Source organism: Mchenga conophoros, linkage group LG9 (genome assembly GCF_057382185.1).
Source record: "Mchenga conophoros isolate Kocher_MC1m ecotype Shallow Benthic linkage group LG9, M_conophoros_male_GT1.1, whole genome shotgun sequence".
NCBI classification, from domain to species: Eukaryota; Metazoa; Chordata; class Actinopteri; order Cichliformes; family Cichlidae; genus Mchenga; species Mchenga conophoros.
The window spans coordinates 23,280,198-23,296,658 of NC_140534.1; the positions used below are offsets into that span (position 1 = coordinate 23,280,198).

At 40.9% G+C, this 16,461-nt stretch overlaps 1 protein-coding gene across 3 annotated transcripts in view; it reads left to right on the forward strand.

Moving 5' to 3' along the window:
* The first annotated feature begins 217 nt into the window (after positions 1-217).
* dlgap1b (discs, large (Drosophila) homolog-associated protein 1b) overlaps positions 218-16,461 on the forward strand; it is a 95,499-nt gene continuing 79,255 nt past the window's right edge. For all 3 annotated transcript variants that reach the window (XM_085287013.1, XM_085287014.1, XM_085287015.1), the window contains exon 1: positions 218-413. The gene's annotated coding sequence lies outside the window, so the exon portion shown is untranslated. The remainder of the gene's footprint in view (positions 414-16,461) is intronic.

Sequence of the window (16,461 nt, forward strand, 5' to 3'; positions counted from 1 at the left end):
TAAATGCAGCTGTGAGTATATTTATAGTTTCCCGCCTTTTGCTTATAACAACCTAAGCTTAAGTGTTAATTCACATGACATCATAAGAATTTTACAGCTGGTCTCGAGTATGTTTCGTGAGTCAAATCCGGACGACTCTACCGCGGAGGAATCCAGGCAGCAGACTCCATGTCGGACTTTCCCTTTCTCCGTTCGTGTGAAGCGCTGTTTCATACGTTCAGTGATGCCTCTGCAGCTCACAGACGGAGCGATACAGGAAGATACTACAGTCAGTGGGACCTTATCACCCAAGTGACGTCGTATATGATCAATCCCGACTTGTAATAATCTCAAAGCAAAGAAGCAATTTCAGCCGAATCCCCAGGACTACTCTGGAGGCAACTGTGGGACGGTCAGTCTGCTGTGTTGACAAGGTAGGGCAACTGCGCAAATTGTTTTTTCCCCCGTTTCATTCATTCTGCAGTGAGTATTTGTTTGCACCTGTCGTGACTTAAAAACAATCCTCTCTTTGATCAAGTAGTGTTTCGACATCTACTTTTATTAAAACATGCAAACCTGGGATGCAATACTGTTTTTTTTCTCATGTTGTCACATTATTTTCTTCACGATTTACTGTTTAGATTTTTTTTCTTTTTTTTTTGTACAAGTTTCTTTAAAACACGGGGCACCTAAAGAGGAAAAAAACAAAAACACAAAACGCCTCATATTTGGGCAAAGTTGTTGGTCTGGACGTTCCCCTTTAGCACGTTGACAGCTGTCCCTACCACTTGCCGCAAGTGATAATGAGGCAAAAATATCCAATCACCCTTTCCGTGCGCCTTGACGGAACAACCGCGTCTGCAATTGCGTATTTGGGATTTTAATATGACGACAAACTGCAGAATTTCTCTTTTACAAGAACACAGTAAACAGTGATTCTTCTAATGAATGCTTGGGGGGGGATCAGAACATGATACTGCCACTTGTTAGACGAGGATGCAGCAGTGACCATGAGAACATGTGCCATGGCTCTCCACGTCCAGAGGTTTGGGGGTAGCATTCTGGTCACTTCTTAATATCCAGCGCTGAAGCCTTGCAGATGGTGCGAGCTCTACTGGATATTAGGGGTTAAATTCCTTATTTCTATATCCACGTCAAGCTGCTCTGTGGGTTTATTCAGACTATTCTTTGGTCACCCAGTCTCCTTGGAAATTGGCTTTGATGTTGAATGTATTCTGCACTTCTTCCAGCCTGAATGTGTGATTCCAGTCATTAAAACACTGCCTCGAGTAGTAGCCTGTGTAATTCAGCCCATATAAATGAACAACGCTACATCTGTAAATTACTCTCTGGACTAACTCCAGATGTGATGTGAATGGATCACTTGTCTGATGTAAAAATGCACAAGGAGTTTGTCTGCGAAAATAACGCTGCATTAATGGCTCATTATGGATGGGAATGATACACTCAGTAATTCTTGCGTGTGTGGAGGGGCACTGATTTGTTATACATATACATACATATATATGCATGCTACAAGGTAGAGAGAACAGAATTCAAGAATGACAGGAAGGGATCAAGGCTAAGAGGTTAACGAACTATGAAGAAGCCATTAATAGACTCCCAAAATGAACTAAGCACTTAACACACACAGAAATGGGACTATTGACTGAAAGCTGCAGCTCATGCAGATCTGCACATTTTGAGGTCATGTGCTACAGAACAAGAAGCATATTTAATGATTTTTTTTCCCACTCTCCCCGTGTTATCTTCCTCTTTATATTCCTACAGAAATTGAAAGGCATTGCACGCAGACGACCCAAGCACATTCTCTTATCTCAAAGAAGCAGGGAACAATCCCTCAATCTGTTGATCTTCCCTCGGCACATGTGTCACTTCCTTAAACTATAATCATGCACGCTTTCCTTGTTAAACACAAGGGTTCTACATCTGCTCACCTTTCCAACCCAGTCCTCCTTTACAGACCCTCTGCAACTCATATTACTGACTGCAGTGGCTTCATACCACCATGGAGGAGGAGGAGTGTCTGAGTGATCATTAGCAGCATTTCGTCTTTGCCTGTCAGTTAACGATGGACTCGGGGCTGAACTCTAAACCCTATCCTTCATTAGCTTCCCTTTTGTCTTGATGCTGTTATCAGCTCTAGTAGCATCCCCTTGTGTCATTTCTACATATTCAGCAAAGTCACAGAAAATGTAACTGACTGAACTGTGGATGATTTGTAGCCATTACTTTGTCCACATCAGTAATCGAATGGCTTGTCCTTGTCGGACTGTATTTTTGTTGATCCTGTTTAGTTAAAATCGCGATGATATCTGCTCTGCTACAAAAAAATACGTTTAAACACTTCCTCGGTCACTGCTTTCTGGGTGCTGCCAGTGGAATATTAAGAATGCTTTCGAGGTGAGATAATGGATGCTGAATATCTGTACTTTTCACACTTCTTCCTTCCTCACCAAGTCTCACTCAATCATGCAAATAATGCTGTCCAGATGTAAATGTATCATCATCGCGGGCAGACCAAACAAGCTTGCTTTCTCTTCTGCATGAGATTGCCTCTTAAGCCACGGAAGCCTGAAATTAAAGTGCAATTATTAAAGGGGCCATCAGATTTAAGAAGCCTGGGGGGCAGAAGGGAGGCTTGGACTAGCAGTGGGACAAATATTGCTTTCTGACACCTCAAGGGTTTACAATAAAATTAAGGCACAATGACGGCAAAGAAGATTTTGCAAAGCACAGTGATGACATAGCTGTTACTCATGACTTGTCGCCCCTCAGGTTTTATTAGTGAAGACCAGAAGTCACAGTCATATCATAATGATGGTTGTGGATGACAGCAATGATGAGTCAGCTATTGCCGGATTCTCTGATGTGCTATAAATCCAGGCTGTGTTCTTTTTTTCATTCTTGAATTTTAATTACACTGCACTGTTCAGCAGCGCCGAGCCCTGTCGGGTCTCACTACGTCTTGCTGCTCGTCTGTGGTTCACTTATGAGAACAGGACATCTTCTGTTTCCGAGGTTTCACTCTGGCAATAAGAAGACTTACCAGTTTGGCTTGAGGGGACTCTTCAAGCACTCCTGCTCTACCCGTCTAATCTCAGCCTGCGCACTTTCTGGTGCTGCTTAGATTGGTCGTATGGGAGCTGTCAGCAGGCCAATTTAATTTCTTCAGCTTTTCTCCTGTGAATCTTTTTTAAATCAGGAGAAAAAGCTGTGTGTTAGCTCAGAGAAGCTAAAGAAAGTTATTTTTTAGGATCAAACTACGAACTTAACAAAGACGGTTGCATTAGAGACTGTGCACAGGCCCTCGTGAAGAATTGGTGTGCCATCACCAGTGAAACGGGACACACTGTGCTTGATGCTGAATGAACGCATACTCGGTGCACGGCAACCTGTACTAATACTACACTTCTGAGATTATCTGTCTATTGGCAGGGGTTAAGCCACAAAACGCTTTCTGCTTCCTAGGATTTGCTCGTAATAGCATCTCTGATATTGTACATTTTTTTTCTATATTCTTGAATGCCATAATTCATTCGTTTATCTGAGACAGTCACTCAGCTGACAAATATAATTAATTTGTGGGGACCCTGATATCAGACTGCAGCTAAAGCATGAGGCAAAGTATACTGACACTGATAATGTCACTTTGGTGGATATACAGTGCTCCGCTGTGGGATTTCTGTGTGTGCAGTAGCTTTTGAGTCACTGATGAGGAGCATTGTTTGCCATTACAGCTTCCCTTCATGCCTGCTAATGCCTGCAGGTCACACTACAGTCTAAGCCCCGGGCTGCCTTTCTTTCTCACTGTTGACAGCATGCATCTCTATACACATTTAAAAACACAAAGTAGCGTACAGTGTATCTTTTTACACACACACACACACACACACATATATATATATATAGTTAGTATAAATGTAGTATAAAGACATACATTAGACCTGCTTTTGCCAGGGAACAATGTCAATTCTGATGGGAGAGTGAGAGAAATGGGGAGAGAGTCATGGTCGTTTGCCTTCCAGCTATTGCAGCATGCTCCAACTGTGAAAGGCCACTGCCATTGTTGGGTAACATAATCCACCAGGGAGGCCTTCAGCCAGACACTGGGGAGGACTACCTATACACACTCTCCCTCTCTTTCTCTCTAAGTAAAGATGCATATCCCTTTCAGTGGTGGAATCAGCTGCTGAATGCTAAGCAATTCTGAAGTGTTACCGAACTTGTGTGTGAGGTTACAGCACACACATCCCATTATTGTTGCCATTCTGAGCAGAAACACTCCGCTTGCTACTTGCCTCATTTAAACTGTCTTTTGATAGTGGTAGATCCTGATACTCTCCGGTGATGGCGAGCTGAGGACCTGGATTAAGAAATACAGACATGCAAATGCCTCCTCTGTGAAAATGTAAACCATAGATAACTGTCTGGATGGTTTTAATCAAGTGTTGTGGAGTGTGTGGTCACCTACGGAATGGATACCAACAATAATGTGTCTGTGAGAAACAGATTTGTGGTTTAATAGTGGAAGCAGTAGCTCACAATGGATCACATATAGACTCGTGCTTACGAGTATTGGGTTGCTTGCAATCTAATTAGCATGAATGTTTTCCCATCATAGAGGCCACATACTCTGGATGCATATGCACATTAGATAGAAGATGCATTTGATATGCACTTGAGGGAGATATACGTGATTCAGGCTGCCTGATTAAAATATTATTTATCTATCCGTACACAATTTAATCCTTTATCAGAAGATAAACAGAAAATGTAGTTGGCTAACTACTTTGATTTCATTAAAAAAAGATAATCAAATTCTTTGGTTTCAGTTTTCAATTTCATTCCTAATGCATGCCATAAAGCAATGGAAACATTATGTTATGACCTCAGTGGTACTAGATTTGAGAAGCTGAATCCACTATATGACTGCCTGTACTGGAGAAGGACATTAAATTTGATTCTCCTTAGCTCTGGGTGTGTGTAAACCAAATGTAAGAAGGTTTAACAACCGTGTAGTCTCAGGGGAAAAAACACAAAACAACAACTGCTGCACAGCTGTTATGCTTTCTGTATATGTAATGTGTAAATCTATGCCAAAAAGGAGTCTATTGAGGGAATCCTTCTTGTATTCTGTATTCCAACTTACAAATGTAATTATGTAATTTTTTTACAGTGCCTAAAGAATGCCCATTGATCCTAAATTCATATTGAATATAATGACTCAAAACATTTTAAATTGGTAGATTAGATTTCTCCACAGGTAAACATGAATCAGGAATTTGAGAAATTGTTACATTTAACCACCGAAGTAGAACATTTAAAAAAGTGGTTCAGGATGACTTGATACATCCACATGGCCTGATTTGAAATTCCTCCATTTTAACATTAGCTGGATTATTTTAAAAAAGCCAAATACCAGTCATGTTGTTCCTGAAAAGGTTTACACATTTGCTTTTCTCACTTACAGCTCCATGGTGTTTTTTCTATGCATGTGAAAAGCCCCTTAAAGCTAAGTGAAGTCCCTAAATGCCCCAGTTGCGAGGTGGGTTAGTAGGTTAGTAGACATGTGTCTCACATGCATGAGAAGTGGCATTATGCCATTGTTATTTAAACAGGATTTCACCCTATAATTCCAAACAACACTGACTGACTAAAATCTGAAAAGCCAGCGGCAGCATTGATGCTATTTTTTTTTTTGCACCAAAGTCTGTAAGCATGTGTGCACAGTAAAGCCAAGGGCTTTCATTTGCATGCATACTGAAGCTTTAGGAAAGTCTAAATAGCTTGTCTCCCAGACTGACAGTAATGAGAGGAGAGGATTGATGCCTCTTTGAGAAGATTTTGACAAGTTCTTGCTGTTTTGGCAGGAGGCATTAAAGATTATGGTATCGATAGAACAGTGAAAGGTAATCCTGAGCAGTGCTTTATTTTAAGCCCATAATAGTGTGTGCACATGTCCATTTTGCTACATTTTGTCATTTTTGCTAAAAACAGGGGTCTTTTTTTGTATCCAAACAATCCAAAAATATTTTATAACATATATAGCCTGTTATTGAATAAATAAAATCTGATGACTGTCTGACAGAAGCCTAGCAGCCATTTTTAATGTGGGTCCTGTTGCTGCAGCACCCATGTTTTCATGGCAATCATCCTCATGAAACCCTAACCACCTGGGTAGGATGATTAGTAGGAGCACAATCAGTGTCATGTCAAACTATTTGACCGTCAAATAGCACAGGTGTCACATCCCTGCGGTAATAAATTAATGTGACATTTTCACCGTTGCCTCATACTGATGGGAGATTTTCCAATCCAAGCCTGATGCACCGTGTTGCATCTTTGGGAAGGGAGCGGGAATTTAAGAGCCATTTAAGAAGAGAAGCCAGAGCCTGCTTAGGTATGTTATTAGACCATCAGTTCCTGAAGAATGGTAAATAACCTGTATTTGTATAGTGCCTTACTAGTCCCTAAGGACCCCAAAGCGCTTTACATATTCAGTCATCCACCCATTCACACACTGGTGATGGCAAGCTACATTGGGGCGCACTGACAGAGGCAAGGCTGCCGGACACTGGCGCCACCAGGCCACCACCAGTAGGCAACGGGTGAAGTGACTTGCCCAAGGACACAATGACCGAGACTGTCGGAGCCGGGGCTCGAACCGGCAACCTTCCAATTACAAGACGAACTGCCAACTCTTGAGCCACGATCGCCAACGAAGTTTTGATATGGGGGCAAACATACTGCACACAGTTTAAACTGTTATTATTATTTATATTGCGCAATTAGGAAAGCTTTGTTTTTAACACATGCTAATGTCATTACTAATGGCATTTTTGGATTTTCTCTTTATAGCAAGGACAGAAACTCTCCTGTTTGGATATGTAGCCGCCAGAACATCAGATTTTTTCATTTACTTTCAGTGATATTGAAAACTGATCTGCTGTCAGAAGCTGTTACGGGTAGAATTAACTTCTGGGACAAAAGTACTGCATTTGCTGTAACTGCTTCACAATAAAAGCCACTCCATGTTTTACTAGTTGGTTGTTTTTGATGTGAAGTGACAGCAGTAGACAATATTCAGCTTGCCTTCAACTAATGCAGGTCTGATATGGTTATGGAGTCGGCTGTTAACATTGGGGCTTATCTAGCTCGGGACATGTTGCTTTTGTCAGTATACTTTTATTTAAAGGATGTCAGGCATTAATGACACCATAAATAGCATCAACAGTATCGATAACAGCATTTGATGAAGTTTAAGCCTTCAAGATTAAAGCTTTAAAGAAAATTCCACTTTCTTTTACTTTCATATGTCAAACTGTCTTTATCGTTTCAGTTTTTATTGGTTTCCATCAAGGATTTCCCTCTTTTCCCCAGATATCATACAATTGTATTACTCAGCATACTAGTTTTCTGAGGAGTGGCTTAAAGGAACAATAGGGAGGGGGGTGGGGGGGGGCTTTTCTTGACCAGCCAGCATCCCTTCGTGCCCCAGCTTTCTGCAGTGCCCTCTAGCAGCCGGCCTGGCCGCCTCTCACTAGCTGTGACAGGAGAAGGAGGAAGATGATGAATCAGGGACATGACGAAGATATCCCCAGCATCGACTTCTCCGTGAGATGCTGGGCAGTGTCACACAGGGAGAAAGTGTGATCACAGTTTTATTTATCCAGTTTATAGCTCATGGGCAAGTGTGGTTCCTCAGCCTTGGCAGACTGTTTAATAAGGCCCATGTGTATGTCTCTTATTAGTTTCTGGTTAATGACAGAGCACTTTGCAGTCTCCCTAATAATGGTGTTTTAGTGAGATTTGGAATTCACTTAACTTGCTATATATTCAATCTTTTTAAAGAACCTCCTCCTTTTGCAGAACACTCAGCAGTGGGCATTAGCATTCACGTGCCTGTCAGTCTCCATGGGAGGTCCAGACTGTCATGTGATCTTACGTCGAGGAAAGCCTCCATGAGCAAGGCTCTTGTGTATTTAAAGCAAGGAGATTTATTTAAGAGCCCATTACACAAGATAAGCTGCAAAAGGTACAGCTCTAAATGGAATAGAGGAGCCTATTTGTAAATGTCCGCAAGTGCCTGACTTTAAGTGCATGGCGGGGAGATGAATGGAGACGATAAGCAATAGAGGGTAATTTTAACAATGGGTATTTGAAAGGGTAGATATTTTGTGATGACAGCCTTTAATTGATCTCATCACTTTTGAATGGGGTTTTTATTGAGCTCATCTAAAGGCTGACAGCGCTAGCTAGAAGGATAGCTCTTGTGTCCTGAATGTCGTACAGGAATTCTGATGCATCCCCCCCCCCTTTTTTTTTTAAAAATCCTGCACAGTACACATGCTTATTTTCATCCAATCCTTGATAACAAAAGCCTGCATGAGATCGTCAGAGGCAGGACTGACTGCGCAGGGAGGTTTGACACAGTTGTTTTAGATCCAGAATGGCATCAGTGCAGGCTGAAAGTTAGTTAAAGCATTAAAAGGATGCACCCAGTATAGTAGTTTGTGGTGCTAAACCATGTCATATAATCAACCGTTAAATAACTTAGGGTAAAAAAGGTAGCACATGCGGGGCTTCAGGACAAAGTAGACTTATCTCAATTTCACTAATTAATCCAGCCCTGTCAACAAACATGCTAACATTTCGGCCTACTGGCCTCCATCAATGCGTCCGCGCAGCCTCAAAGGCCCTTTGTGTTTTGGATTTATTTGAGAGAGTGGCCCTCAAGCATAGTGCCAATCTTCCCAGTAAACCCTACAGGGAGCTTTTCCTGCTGTGAAAAGTTGAAATACCCATTGACTTTCAGTGGCAGCTTACAGTTTTTTCAGCTCTTCTAGCTTCTCTTATTGGAACAGAGCATAAGCTGATGTAATTTCAAAATTACACAATTGATATTTGAGTAGTTAGAAATAAGGCTTACAAGTGTCCATCACTGGGTAGACATGAAGTGTATTTGTCCCATTTTGTATACAGTACATGAATACAACATGGGGTAATCTTGATATGGTTGCATGATTCATAGGATTAGTTGGGATTAGCGAAGCTAACTTTTACATGACAGCAGCAATAATCTGTTCTCAAACTAATAACAATAATCAGGTTGGGAACTAATTCCCACTTGAAACTGACTGCAACACTGCAGCACATTTGACACTTAAATAATTGATAAAGAGAGGAGGCACAGGGTGGGGGTCTAGATGTAATCATAACATGTGCTGGAGTTTCATATAGGACCTACGTACTGTGGAATGTCCATGTGAGAAAAGGCAGGGCCCTAAAACTCTGCCAGATTTCATTTCACGCTCCGCAGAGCACAGCCTCTGAGACGGTGACATTTACATGGCCCTCTATACCACTGCCAGTTGCTGCAGGCCCAAGGCACTGGCTAAATCAGGCACAAGGGCCAATGAATGAGGAGGCAATGCGAGCGGGAGAACAAGGAGGAGATGGCTAATGTGCTGTGCAGAAGAGCCAAACAAGAGAGCATGATTTCATGAGTTGTTAAAAGGAGTGTATCACGTCACGACCGTCCTTAAATTAAAATACTTTTCTTTGGAGGTAGATGCAGATGTGAAATCTATTACTTGTGCAGTGCTAATGCATCATGTTTGCTCCTGTTATACATTATTGGGAGTGCTTCCAGTATGACCAAGACCTCTGTAAATGATTCTGGTCTCTTTGTGGGAGTTGTTTTGCACAAACATAATAAAGGAGTTCATTTAGGGAAAACTCATTAAACAAATAAATGGCACTGCATGTGCATCACCGGGGTTGAACATTTGTGTGTGAGTAGATGGGTAGCATCGGGGGCAGGATTGTTCAGGGATTATCTGCTTCAACGACCACCTGGTTCTCTCTTAACCAGGAGGTCATCGGGCTAGTTTGATTTTAAGTCAATCCCCTCCTCTTACTTAACTTTGTCCCTGACTAATCTAATTTGGTTTCCACCCATAGTAGCGTCCCATTTCACTCTAACCAGTAAGAGTAGCTCAGTCTGTACTGAGCTCTCTCTCGCATTTTTTTTTTTAAATAACACTTCCCATGAGATGTTTCCCAGTTGGCTGAAATAAAAATTCACAGCAGCTGCAAACACTGAGGTTTGTCTGTCTGCTTTCAAAAGAAACCCTTTGGCAATAGGAGAATCGTTCTTTGCCTAAAATCATTCTAGGCTCCTTTTAAAGATCTTCTAGTAAGTCCCCCCAAAACGGTATAAAGACAATGCACATTTAACTTATATAATCATAGATGCACTGGGCAGTTTCTCATGCTGTATCCTCTCAGGGATTTCTGCTATGGAGCCAATTTGGCACAAATTCTCTCCTCATTTTGGTCTTCAAATCTTGGCGCTTGCTTTTGTTTTTGTTCCCTGGCAAGTCACTTTGCTCTGATATTTCTTTTTTTCCCAGGTGGCGTGAAACTATCGATGTGTTTGTGTAAACACATCAGTCAGCATGTTTTGAATGGAGCCAGTTCAACTCTGAAAGCTGTTGTACATGACAGCCTTTCATTGTGTGCAACAATGCCTTATTGAAGTCTGAACATAATGTTGAGCGGTAACCATTACTGCAGGATTATCAGATGTAGAAGAAGACAAGGCAGATGGATACAATGATGGGAGTAGTTTGAGACAGGTGGAGGTCAGCATTGCTACCACGCAGTCTCACTGGTCCTGTTTGTCACGGAGCAGTGAATCAATACAATTGTCAAGTGGATGAGTCCACACTGCTAGTTCATTACAAAGTGTTAAATCTAGCAATGGTGCTTACTAACTGCCATAATGAGGTGGTAACAAAGTTATGGAATGATTAGTGAGCATGTGTCCCAGCAGGACGGCGAGGGAGAGCGAGCTTGGGGAGGTTACAGTATGACAGATGGTGACTGTATGTGTGTGTCACTGTGTGAATACGTGAACGCTACTGCTTTGGGGTTGTTTTTGCACACAAACAAGTGGAAAAAAATAACTAAATATTTCATTGAACTTGATGATATTGATGCTAGCAGGGACTTGGACTTACAGGCAGTTTTGATTTCATTCCAGTGTGATTCATCAGCAGGGTCAGCTTTGACAGCAACGCTTTTTGAATATTGTTTTCAATTTAGTTGATTATAAATTAGTTGTGCTAAGAACAGTATTGTCAGTGTTTGATTGGCAAGAAAAGATGGTTATTTTTAGCATCCTGTGTTAAAAATCGTGTTTTGATGTGTCAAACTATCTTTTTTTAAAATTCTATTTGCAGATTATATTATCTTAGCTTTATGCTTTTTATCCAGATTCAAGGCTTCCTTAACAATATCTTAAATAGAAGTAATCCTTTTTGCATTAATTCATGGATTCTTATGTGCTTTACTGGGACAGTCATTTGTAAATTCAAGTCTATACAGATTACAGAGGCTGACAAACACACTGACCATTATCAGGCTTGTTTTCACGATATCACATGATACTACTACACAAATCTGTAAAGCATGCCAGAAGGGGTGTAAAATAAACGCAACTCCGCGTGTGGTGTTTTTAGGTTCTGCCGTAAATCACCATGTTGCACGTTGACTGCAAGAGAAGGAAAGAGAACGAGTGGAGGCAGAGGAGGGAGGGGCTGAATCTGTGGTACAAAGCCAAAACACGACCGATGCCAAGGTGGCAGGCACGGAAGGAGGTGGAAGAGAGTGAGAGGGAGAAGATGAGAAGGGAACACCTTCTTCTCAATCTAATAAGCTGCATGTATAGGCACTGAAGGACAAACCCCTATTTATAACCAATCATCTAGATTGCCCCCTTTCACGCAACTAGCATTTTCAGGGGTGTTAGGGGTTATTTTTCTACATACACGAGAGGCCATTTTCTTCCATTTCTTTTTGCGACGTGTTTAACAGGCTCGAAAATGGCTCAAACTACATAACAGCGAGTTGTGACAATTTTGGGGCACATGCATCATGCATTTGCTCACTGTTAGTCATTTCACACCCACAGGAAGAAGACAAATTGGTCGCATCCATTTCTTTCTTGTGTTTTTTTTCTCTTTTGTTTTGTTTTCTTTACTGGGGCACCATTAAAATGCACCTAAACGGTGACTGTTAAAATTCATTGCAGGAGATGTACACTAAATGCAGATAGGGGGGGGGGGGGGAAACGAATATTAATTGAAAATCCACGCCCACATCCTGTCAACTCTTTAGTGACTGAGACATTTAGAGGCTAGATTTATTTGTAATTTAATTAGCGGGGAAGAAAAAAAGGTCACACATGCTGAGATCTGTGCACATGGGTGACGGGGAGAGTTCTTTGCTAATTGAGCACAAAATGGACTGACAGCTGGAGGTCAGGCATCAGTTGGCCCTGTGGCCTGGGCGATGGGGCTGATGTGGAATTAGCTGGCTTCTCGTCCTGTTATTGGTGCTTTTTTTTCAGGTCACCAGCTACGCCTGCATTCTCGTTGAGCCTTTTCAGGGACATGCCACTTTTAGTATAGATAATCTTGATGTACATAATAAAAGTGGTTTTGGATTGAATTCAGGACAGCAGATTTGCAGGGAGATCAAAATATGTTTTTGGCTGAAACTAAGTGATGGTGTGTGTGTGTGTGTTGTGTGTGTGTGTGTGTGTGTGTGTGTGTGTGTGTGTGTGTGTGTGTGTCTGCATGTGTATTTTTGTGTGTGAGTGAGACAGAGACATAGTGGAAAGGGAAGAGGGAGAGATGAATGAATGTCCCTGACTGAGAGCAAGCTAGGAATGACTTCAGCACCACGGACAGAGTCTCATGCTCCAGGCACATCACAATACTCTTTTATCTGTATCACTACATGCCATCTGTTCACACAGGCACACGCACCGATTGAAAAGTGAATGCACGTTTATAGATTAATGAACATTGCAATGCTGCAAAGATCTGAGGGGCAACTTTCTGTGACAAGCTCAGCGAACTCAAGATTGCAGCCTGCGAAAGGAACCGAGCTGAGCATTACCTGATATATTTATCTGCTTTTTTTTTTTTTAAAGCTTACACATTTAAGGAAATGTAGTTAGATAAATGCTGGCAAACACTCATGGTTCTCGCATGGCATTGCACAAAAGAAGGAAGCATCAGAATAGAGAATACCAATCCTAAAATCACAGTTTCTAGTAGTTTCTAGACACAATCTGAAACAACAGCTTGGTTTCAGAACCTTCTATACGAAAGCATATTTGTTCATTTTAGCCTCCAGTGTGTCTTGGCTGGTAGAAACATATTTGTTTCAAAAGGATGACTGCTTGAGTTTGTGTGATGTTCAGCTTCTAGGTACAGTAGGCGCTGCCTGACATCGCACAGATGAGATAGATCAAACTAGTTTCCTGCCTAACAGTGTCGAGAGGATCTGGGGACACATCTCCAAGCTGTTTCATCCCCACCATACTTGAATATTCATTTCCGTCTAGCTTACTTCCTTGACTCCGTTTAGACAGGCATTTCATTGAACATTCTAGTCTGGGCAAGATGGCTCTTGTCTGAATTACACTTAAAAGTTTTCAAAAGTTCTTTTCTTGTCTTTTGTTTGCACTTGGCACATCAAAAAGGAGATCAAGTGGAAAATGCAGACAGACACCTATTTACGCTCTAATTTGAGGTCATGAAGCAAATCAATTAAAAGCATTGTCCCATTTTTTGAATGAGACGTGTCCAATGCATTATGAACGGCAAGCAAGGCTTTGTAGCATAATTAGCAAGTTGTCTAGAAGAGGATACAGATTTTTTTTTCTCTTCACTGAACACTTTCCACGCTCCCAGGCAGACAGGCAATAAGAGCCTGCATGACATACTGGCATTTGTGAGGACACCAAAATCTCTTTGGCTGTTCTGGCAGAGAGAGAGACAAGTGCACAGGCAGCAGAAAATGGCTTAGTCAGGGTCATCACTAGCCAATAGCTTTGGATAGCTGTGACAAGCCAGGGCATTTTCTCAGGCTCCAATAAACCGAGTGAGAAAAGATCTTCTTGGTGCAACTTTGCCAACAAACCATTTTCTCACGGTATTTACTTGGAGTAGTTATCATACATTTGATGGAGTAGTGTGAATGATGGGGCCACCATAAGTAGAAAATACCTTTTAAAAACAGAATTGTATGTCATAGGTGTATATGTTTTTTATAATTATTTTAACTCTACAAACCTCAATCACAAGTGGTGATTGTATTTTTTTTCTAATCTGCATGAACAGCCACATCAGAAAGGGAAAGCTTCATTATGTCTGGAGTCATCTGAGTCACAATGCCTCTGTTTCCTGCTGGGATTATTCTTTCCATGTCAAAGTGCCTTTTTCTCTTCCGCATCTGTCTTTTCACTGCAGATGCATGTAATCATATATTGTTGTTGAAGTTCAGTGGCCCGCAGAACAACAGATGTACTGTACTTCCTGCCACGCAAGCCATGTCTCTTAAGCTTTTGTTAAGTGGGATGAAAGTCCACTGAAATCTCCTAGCTAAGGGTAAAGGTTCATCATGTTCTATAGACACTTTGTTTGTTTTATCATAATGTCTTTAAAAAATAAATATATATATATATATATATATATATATATATATATATATATATATATATATATATATATATATATATATATATATATATATATATATAGAGAGAGAGAGAGAGAGAGAGAGAGAGAGAGAGAGAGAGAGAGAGAGAGAGAGAGCTCTGAAATGTACAGGTAAACACAATTGCCCCAAAACAGAGTGGGAGATACTGTATTGACAAAGTACATCCATTTTATGCACATGCACAAAAACACATACTTGATGATGTCATTTGTATAATCTGATGGAATCTGGGCCAGCTTTGACGAGGAGGCAGCCGGAGGGATGAGCAGTCACTGTCATAATGATTTGGTGTGTAGGAGGGGAGGTATGGGGAAAAGAGAAGTGTGTGTGTGTGTGTGTGTGTGTATTGGAAAGGGGTGTCACCAAACACATTATTTTCTTCCTTGTTCACTGGGGGTTTTTGCTTCATACGCAGGCTGCAAAAAACAAAATGTACCGATGTGTGAGTCATTACACTTCGTGATGTTGTAATTTATGCAGTCACTTAAATTAAAAGGAAATGGTTCTGCTTCATGTGAACCATTAAGCTATTACTCATTTATTTTTGGCTGATGTGAACAGGTGAGCTGAGGAAAATGTGTAAAACACGAGATAAGAACAAGGGGAGATCATTACTGGTTCGGTGCTTTTGAAGGTTTGTTGGTAAATGCTGCAATTATCGTGCTTACACCCAACTGTGATAAATGGCAGATTTCCTTCAAGCCTAAACACACACATTCCACATTTTTTCCTGTGTTCATCCTTTAAATGTTGGCTTTGCTTTTGGAATACCTCATGTTTCCAAATGGCACACAATTTGGGGCAACATCTTTGATAGGGAGGGAAAAAAAAGCTCAAACAAAAACATTGCGTTTGGTTGCAAGCCATACAATAAATTCTTGGAACAAATCCTGTTGAAGTCACACCAGGCATTTAGATTTCTAATTAAGCTATTGTTTCTTGCCAACCGTTAATTCTGATAGTTTTATTCTCTTGATAGTCAAAAATGGAATAAATTAATTGAATGTTTACATGGCAAATGAGGACGCCAATGTCATTAACACATTAAAAGAACACCATTCACCATATTTAACCTTTTTACAGCAACCTGCAAAACGTCTGCCAACTGGACAGCTAACGTAATAGGATAGCTAACAATCAATGTGTGTCTATTGATTTAAGCACAGCCCCAATACAGCCAGACCACACAGTAGTGATGCATCAACATCCTCTGATTGCCCTTAAGCAAATGTCAATAAAAATAATTAACTGACCATTCTGTATTAGTCAAGAAGAAGAAGAAATGCACTACATCTGTTGTTATTAGACTCTTTAATCTGCTGTTTAAGTAAAATAATGGCCTACTTTTTAAATTTTTACAGCCTAATTTTTATATCTTTTGGGGTTTGGTTTTTCTCAAAGGGAAATCATTTTCTAAAGCTTTTATTTTGATAAGCATTTCAGACAAGCTCTGGCACACAGTATACAGACTTACTGCGTCAATCATTACATGGGATCATCGGATAAAATATATGCTTCTGTCTTAAATTTCATCTTGCACTGCAGTTTTGGCTTTTTTGCGTGTCCTTAATGATGATTTTTCAGGATCATATTGTGTGTTGCAGTCGGATCAGCCCGCTGAAGGTTATATTCTATACTCTTTATTCTGTGTGTTTTGCACATCTAGTCAGCATTTCTATGCATATTTAATCATTTACTTGAATCTTTGTGTTGTTCTTTGATGGGAATCCTGTAAGCCCGATGCAGGATAGTGGGGAACTAGACAGGTTTGTGTCCAGTTTAGTCGACATTTAGATCAGCAAATAACTGTCAGGCAGTGGAAGCATGCCTGCTTGTCAGTGTAATGCTGCTGGCTCCTGGGACCACGGTCTACTCAGGTGA